Source organism: Seriola lalandi, unplaced genomic scaffold, assembly GCF_002814215.2.
Source record: "Seriola lalandi dorsalis isolate HSWRI2012SDOR001 ecotype SW California unplaced genomic scaffold, Sedor1 jcf7180002054425, whole genome shotgun sequence".
In the NCBI taxonomy this organism is placed as follows: domain Eukaryota; kingdom Metazoa; phylum Chordata; class Actinopteri; order Carangiformes; family Carangidae; genus Seriola; species Seriola lalandi.
In genome coordinates, this window is record NW_019524978.1 from 944,787 (window position 1) to 952,430 (window position 7,644).

Sequence of the window (7,644 nt, forward strand, 5' to 3'; positions counted from 1 at the left end):
AGTATGACACACGCTTTAAGAATCTAAATTTCCTATAATGCAGCTCAGTACCATCTTTTGTTAGACTTCCGCTGTCACTGGCAAGCACATGTCTTTCAAACCCCAAACTCCATGCCCCATTTTTTGGTAAAATATGTGTTGTGTCCACGCTCAAGCAGAGATCAGCATTATTTTCTCAGACTGTAGACAGCTCCTTCCAAAGCCACAAAAGAAATTGTTTTTTTTCAGAGGCTCAGTGGTAAGAGCAGTAGTTTTGAGTTTATGTGCGGTTTTGAAAAAGATACCTATAATGAAGAAGAGCTGCATAGGCCACTGTAATGAAGTCTCAATGATTTACATGCCCTTAATATGTCTTTGTTGGGCTGCACAAGGTTTCATAATCTTTCAACAGTTAAATGATGAAAGTCAGCTGAACAGGAGTCATGGATTAATGAGAAAAATTGTAGCTCTTGAAGGAGGGACAACATCTGGCTCAGTCCAAGGTGTTGTGAACGTTTCCACTGTTTCACAGCTGCAGGTCTGTCACAGCTGAGGGACAAGCGAGATACATCACATTTAAGGAAGAACATTTTCACCACAGTAAGAGTTGACACACTGCAGGAAGTCGTACACCAACAGCAACTCAATCACTCACACTCACCTGAAAACACAACACTCACAACAAGGTGCATCCCAACAATTGTGAAATACAAGCTTAACCATCTAGTGTAGAAGCTATTCAGTCATATCAAATACAAGCCTACATCAAGATGATATAAAAGTTCCAAAGGCACCCATGGGTGCCTTCAGATATTTAAATAGACGTGGGTAGAGCAAACAAATACATGGCAGAATATTGTAACAATATGACAAATGGCAATTATGTAAATGACAATGTCAATTGGTTACTTGCTGGGAGCAGGTGGTGGTGACTGATGTTAACAAGAGCTTCAGCCATTGTTGCGTTTACAAGAGAAGACGTTATAATACATCCTCTGAGAAGCACTATGTCTTCAAGGCAGATTGGAGGCTACAGTGAGTCGCTATCGGAAAGTGACAAAATGGGCCACAGCTTGTTGGTTAGAGTGCTATCTTCGTTTGAAGAAAAGATTTGATGAAGAAGTTAACATTGTTGTTGCTTTCCACCACTGGAGGCAGCTCTTGGTGAGTAAAGCGAGTTCACTTTTGGTAGTTTGATGCTGAACTCACAAGATTTTTTCTAGACTGGTAAGTGAACAGCTGTTAATGCTAAAGTTAGCTATGTAGCAATAGCAAAACCCACAAATAGCTCCTTTAAAGAATTTTAATAATAAATGTAGGAATGGAAATGTGAGAGTAGTAGCATAGATTATTGCATTATGATAGTTGTTCGAGTAAAAACTACAACAGTAGTGAGCACATGACATGAACATCTAGCAGATATATAAAATATATACAGTCAATGGTAAAACTTTGAAATCACTGCATCAAGATGTGAAAACAACATATACTGAACCTTATTCACATCAGTCACCAGTCTAGAGAAGAACATACATGAAAAATACAGACATACATCTTATCAGGTATTCATTTCACTGGGGCAGATAACATATGTACAGACTGTGATGTGGAGGTGAGGAGTCTCTAGCTGTCTAAAAGTCAGGAGCTGTACTGTATACAGTACAGAGAGACAGTGAAGGCACACAGCATAGCTGTATTGTTGTGTGTTGTCAGTGTTATTATCAGGTATCTAAACCAAGGGAGGAAATTGTTTAAAATGAGCCATAAATATCACTGCAGTGGACAAACCTTTGATTTCCATATAGCTCATGTTCCTCCAGAGGCCTGTGAAGGCTAATTCACATGCAAACCCCCTCCACTACTGCCCCCCACCCCCCTCCCCCTTTTTATTCCCCAACCCTCTCATCCCCTCTCCACCCCATTGGCACTAACAATACCCCTCTCGCCGCACCGCCCCACTCTCAACAGGCTTCTGTGGAATTTATTCAAATATTTTGACATTTCGCCTCCCCTCACTTCCCGAGCAGAAATGATTTGTGACAGCTGGAGATGGGCTCGGTCGGAGGAGCTTCCTCCAACACCCTGCATTCTTTTTTCCACCCGTCCTTCTTTGTAGAAAGGCAGATTTTTCTCTTTCGACTCCCATCTTTTTTTTTTCCCTCCTCCTTTATTCACTGCTGCTCCTCCTGTCAGCCGGCGCAGGCCTTGAAATCTCCTCTCCTGGTTTTTTTCATGTGACTCCACAGTGTGATAGACAAACTGGGTGATATTCCTCTATTTGTTGACATTTTGTGTTTGCTGTCTTTTTTGTGCCTTTTGCTCAGTGCCCACCTGCTGTTTGATCCTGTGCTGACACCATGTATTGGCAGCACAGAGGGTAATCCTCCTCTGAAAAGCCTTTCATCTGAATCCGCTGAGGCTACAGCACAACAAAATCATCCCTTTTATTATTTTTAGAAGATGAGTATATTAAGCAAGTGATAACTATTAGATGATCTCCAGCAGCCTGGTGTATATACAGAACAGCAAGTGAAATCTCAAGTACCAACAGTCTCAAGGTGCCTTATTTTCCCACATGCATTTCAATAGGCGATAAACTGGTAAAGCATCAAAATGAGGAAGAGGTGCATCAGCCGATGCTGCCTGTGACAGCAGTGTGCGGACTACAGCGCGGTGCACTGACAACAAAGACTCCATTTGAATAATGCTGCTCATTAGTTGGGGGACAAGGCCTTTTTCTGTTGGCGCCTGTCCCTGGTCACTTTGCACGGCTACGATAGACAAACACACTCACTCAACACCAAGGTTGTCATCCATCACCGCACTGAGAGAAAGGTACTAGACACCCAAGACAAATGCGTCTTAGGTTTTTTATTTCCAAGGCAATGATTAGACATTTTCTCTTGTGAAGCATCACAGCGTCTGCACACAGAGAATAAAGTGATGCCAGCTTTCTCCTACTGTACATAGTGCCGTCTGAGCAGAGCTATTGAAGAAAGATCTGAAAATCCAGGGGAGGCTTGAGCTGCTGGAAGTCCTTTATCAAGTCCAGTATCAGCGCGCTAAACAGTAATGAACACCCCAACTCACCAGGCGCTAAAATACTCACTGTCAGGACAAGTTGGCATCTAAACAGGAGGTTTCTTGTGAGGTTCAGCCAAACAGCAACCTCTTGATCTGTTAGGCTGTCGTTGTTCTTTTAAAGGAATAGTTCAACATTTTGTGAAAGACCCTTAATCACTTTCTTGCTGAGGGTTACAAGAAAAGATTGATACCACCTACATGTCTGTACCAAGCAGAAACCTCCAGGGCTGAAAAATGAAGATAGCACGGTCGTGCTGAAAACTGCAGTTCCTCGAATGGCCACTTGAGGCTCGCTCCAAAAGCGAGTCAATCCCTACATTCTATGGTCAATCCCCAAAATGCTCCACTTTACAGCAGAATAAAGACGTTCACAGCGTATAGCTAATTTCCCTTTTCATGACAACTTTTTGTGTAAATCACGTGATTAAATGTTATAATGCTTAAATTTATGCATTTTGAGTGGCAGCTGGGTGAGCGTATGTTTGCCACAAACTAGCATGCACTGAAGCCTCTGCTCCACACAGGCCCCAACCGAGCTTTGCTCATTTTTAGATTATTAGTATTAGTAGTAGTATTGGTTAGGGGTGGAGTCAGCACTGCCAAGATGGAAGAGCAGCCCGCTCTGAGAATCGAAACCTCTCTTCAGAAACCTATGGGGTGACATCAGAGAGACTACGTTCATCTTTATATACAGTCTCTGGTCTGAACATTGTCTGGAGGTAATAAAATCATCCCACCAGCACCTCCGAAATTCACAAATTAATGTGTTGAACCTGTACAAATAACCTATGTGTGAAAATTACACAGTCCTGCAGTTGTGTCATCACCATGAAGTTAGAAGACAACCAACGGAGAATCCAGGATAGTGGTTACAGCTCAAGGCCAAGAAATGGTCTGGCACGTAACCCCCACGTAAAACCACAACATGTCACTGTTTTTACACAAAGTGACATGGTGTGGACAGAGCCAGGCTGGGTTCTTCCCCACTGTTTTCAGTCTTTATGCTAAGCTAAGCTAACCAGCTGCTTATAGTAGCTTCATAACATGAGAGTGGTACGAATTTTATCGTCTAACTCTAACTCAGCAACACAGAGAACAAGCAGAGAATATGTCCATTTTAAACACTGAACCACTGGGGATGTAAAGGTATATAAGCACTATAAACAGCAACTGTCAGTATCAAGCAAACCATCCGCAAGACGTGCATGAGCAGGATACCGCTAAAGGAATTTAATGAGTCAAAGGCTAATCTGTTATGCAAATGAAAAAATTGTGAAAACTAAATAATTTGATTCAAAAAGAAAACAGGAACATTGTGATTGTTTGAACAGACCTGAAGGAAATCCAACTGTAGCTCTATAAAAGGAGAGAATCAGTCATCTGCCAAGGACAGCCGGAGCTAATAAGTGTGTAACATGATAGAAAAGAAAATTAGTTCATAGCTGTCATCTTCTTGATGAAGAGGCAATCAAAATCAAAGTGAATCATTCCGTGAGAAGGACTGTGTTTTGGAATTCAAACGGGCAATGCTTCAATATGACAAATCAGCTGGTGTGGTGCATGTTGATTGATTCCATCCATGAAAACCTAATAGATTTAGCCCTCTGTGAATTTGGCTCTCATTAACCTCGCAGCGTTTTCATATGAGAATGTATTGGAGCCATTTTATCCACCACTCAAAGGCAATTCACTGGGTGATAAATCCTTTGGCTTATCTGGCTGCAGGTGACAGCACAGCAGAGCACTGAAGCTGGCTGGGGCACAAACACACTCAAACACACATAAAAATGCATGCACGCACACACATACACACATTCCACATAAACACGTACACACACACATTTTCTTGAAGGGGTCGCCATGGTGACCCATGAGCGGAAAAACCTTGTGATCCAACCGGAACCGAAGACATGCTCCTCGACCCGAGCGACCAGCCGCAACAGAAAAGCCTTCCTCTCAGCTCTCTGAAAAAGAAGAGGAAGAAGTAGAAGGAGGAGGAGAAAAAAAAAAAAAACAGAATTCAATTACACAGTTGAAACCCACTCCTTGCCCTCCGGGAGTGATATCAGCACCATTTAAAAGTCTGATTACTCACAAAACCAATAACATTTTGACTCCTTGGTAATGGACCAGTAGATTAGAAAATTTAGATTACATTTAACTGCCTGTAGATTCTCATTAAAACGCCACCAACTAGTTAGAAACAATAGGTAATTAAGAGTGTAATGAAGCGCAGTAGCGTTAGCGCACGTCGGCTGTATGCTACTCTTGTGGGACCCAGCCTTACTTTGCACTTATCCTGAAGCAAAGCCATACCAGCGTCTCATTTGGGCAATACGACATATTTAATTAGATTAATGAATTTCGGTGCCGTCTCTGCGGGGTTGGTTGTGCTCCTTGCGGTGACAGTATAACAACAGATTATATATTAGGGGAGGCCTGCAAGCTGCTGGCAGGCCGGTACAGGTTGGTCCCTCGACAGAGGTGCAATGTGTGACAGTTTGGGTGGAACCTGTCTCAGGTTTACTCCTGCTAAATTGTCAAATGCAAATAATCATAAGTAAACGTGCTGCACGAGTAAACACAAACTCTTATCCAAAACTCCAGATTTGATTTTGCAAAGTGAGGCCTATTGAATTAAACATGATTGATTGTAACACAGGGAGAACACAAACAGAAGCAAGAAAGCCCAGGGTGATGAATGGGTTAGTGCCTGTGTTTGGCTTTAAGCTAGACTCTGTGGCTCTGGCCGGCCACAAGTAAATCCTTCTGCACAAAGTAAATACTAAAGGAAATGAAACAGGGCATGGCTCTGAGAGACTGACATCAACTAGTCTGAAATAGCTGGAGACTGTTTCAGACTCCTGCAACAGTCATACCAACACGGTTTTTAACTTCAGTGAAATGTGGATGAACTCTGAATAAAGAGAAACGGATGGATGATGTGACAATGTGTTTTTCATGAGGACAGGCCAGCCAACAGCTTTAATAAAGTCACGCTGAGTGAGAGCAGGGTTGGTTTTACAGGCACCTGAAATAATTTGCTGTAAGAATGGAGATTAGGAAAAGTTTTCCTCAGTGCACATGACTATGTGTCACTGGAGGTGAACTGCTTTCACCTCTCCTCCACCCTGACACTTCTGCTTTCCACAGCAGCTTTTCAGTGTCACATGGCTGCCTGTTTGTGGAGTGTCTTACCTCACTCAATCCTTTTGGGCGGTGGAAGCAGACAGTAATTTTCACTCTGTTCTGCTAATTTCACCAAATTTCAAGTTTTTCCTCTGCTCAAAGCTGTAAGTTTTGCAAAGCTTTCATTTTAAATTTTAACTTTAACATCAGTCTCAGGTATGTGTTTAAAGTTTCTAATTTAGTTTTAGTTTTAACTGTTAGATGTATATTTAGATGAGACCTGAAGTTTATACCTTTATCTTCAGCTGTAAGTAATGCTTTAGCTTTAGAGTTATCTTGAGGTCACATTTAGCTTGGATTTTAGATTTCATTGAGGTTAAACTTTAATTTTAGACTTGAAAATGTAGCTATTTTTTCACTTTACCTGTATCTTTGTTCCAGATTATTCACATTCAAGATTCAAGATTAAATTTACCATAAACTTTTGGTTTGACTTTAACTGTAGCTTTGACAATTTTTCTTCTTTGACTTAATTTATATTCAGCACATAATTACAGTTTCAGTTTGACTTGGCTGTAACTGCACACACAAACATTTGTACTTCATACTTTGCAATAGAGTACCAATTTAAATGTGCAAAAGCGAAAACACCAAACAGGCTTGTATGAGAAGCCTCCACATATCACACCTCAAAAAAAATTAATTTTAATTCCTGTAATTTAAAGAAACACTACCTGTGATTGGTCCTCATTAGCAACAAACAACACAGTGTGCTGTCAGTACTGCACACTTTCACACTGCTGCTCTGTGTTGTCTGTGAAATCATGATGTTCTGTATCAGTTTTTCTTTTGTAGTATCACACTGCCCCCTATAGGGTTGGGTCCTAAGTGCACTGGATTCACGCTCACACACACACACACACACACACACACACACACACACACACACACACACACACACACACAAGGCTGTAACAGCTGAACATGGCAGGTGTTCCAACCTGAAACAAGTGACTGCCCTTTCTCTGACCTCAGGATGAGAGGAAAGACAAAAAAAGAACTCACAGAAAGAGAAAAGAAGAGGCTGCAGGTTGCTGGTGGCTTTATTCTCTCAGACAGGCGGAGACAGTAAAAGCTGTTTAATTGGAATCTGAATGCCCTTTTGACTTCAGGTCAAAATCTTGAGGCAAAAAAAAAAAAAATCTTGTTGCTCTTTTTGTTGTTTGTATGGAAGTTCACAGCAAATGTGTTAAAGCAATGACTTGGAAAGCACGGTTCAGAAGAAAAAAAAAAGAAAAAGAAAAATGAATATATAGTGTATTTAAGCCTTATTAAGTTTCTTGCATGTAAAAGCATCCCTGTGTGACTGCCCTGTTCCAAACGGTTCAAAGGGGAATGACGACAACTGCTGCTGCGCACAGATCTGTTGCGTAAAAGTTCGGACTATCAGCT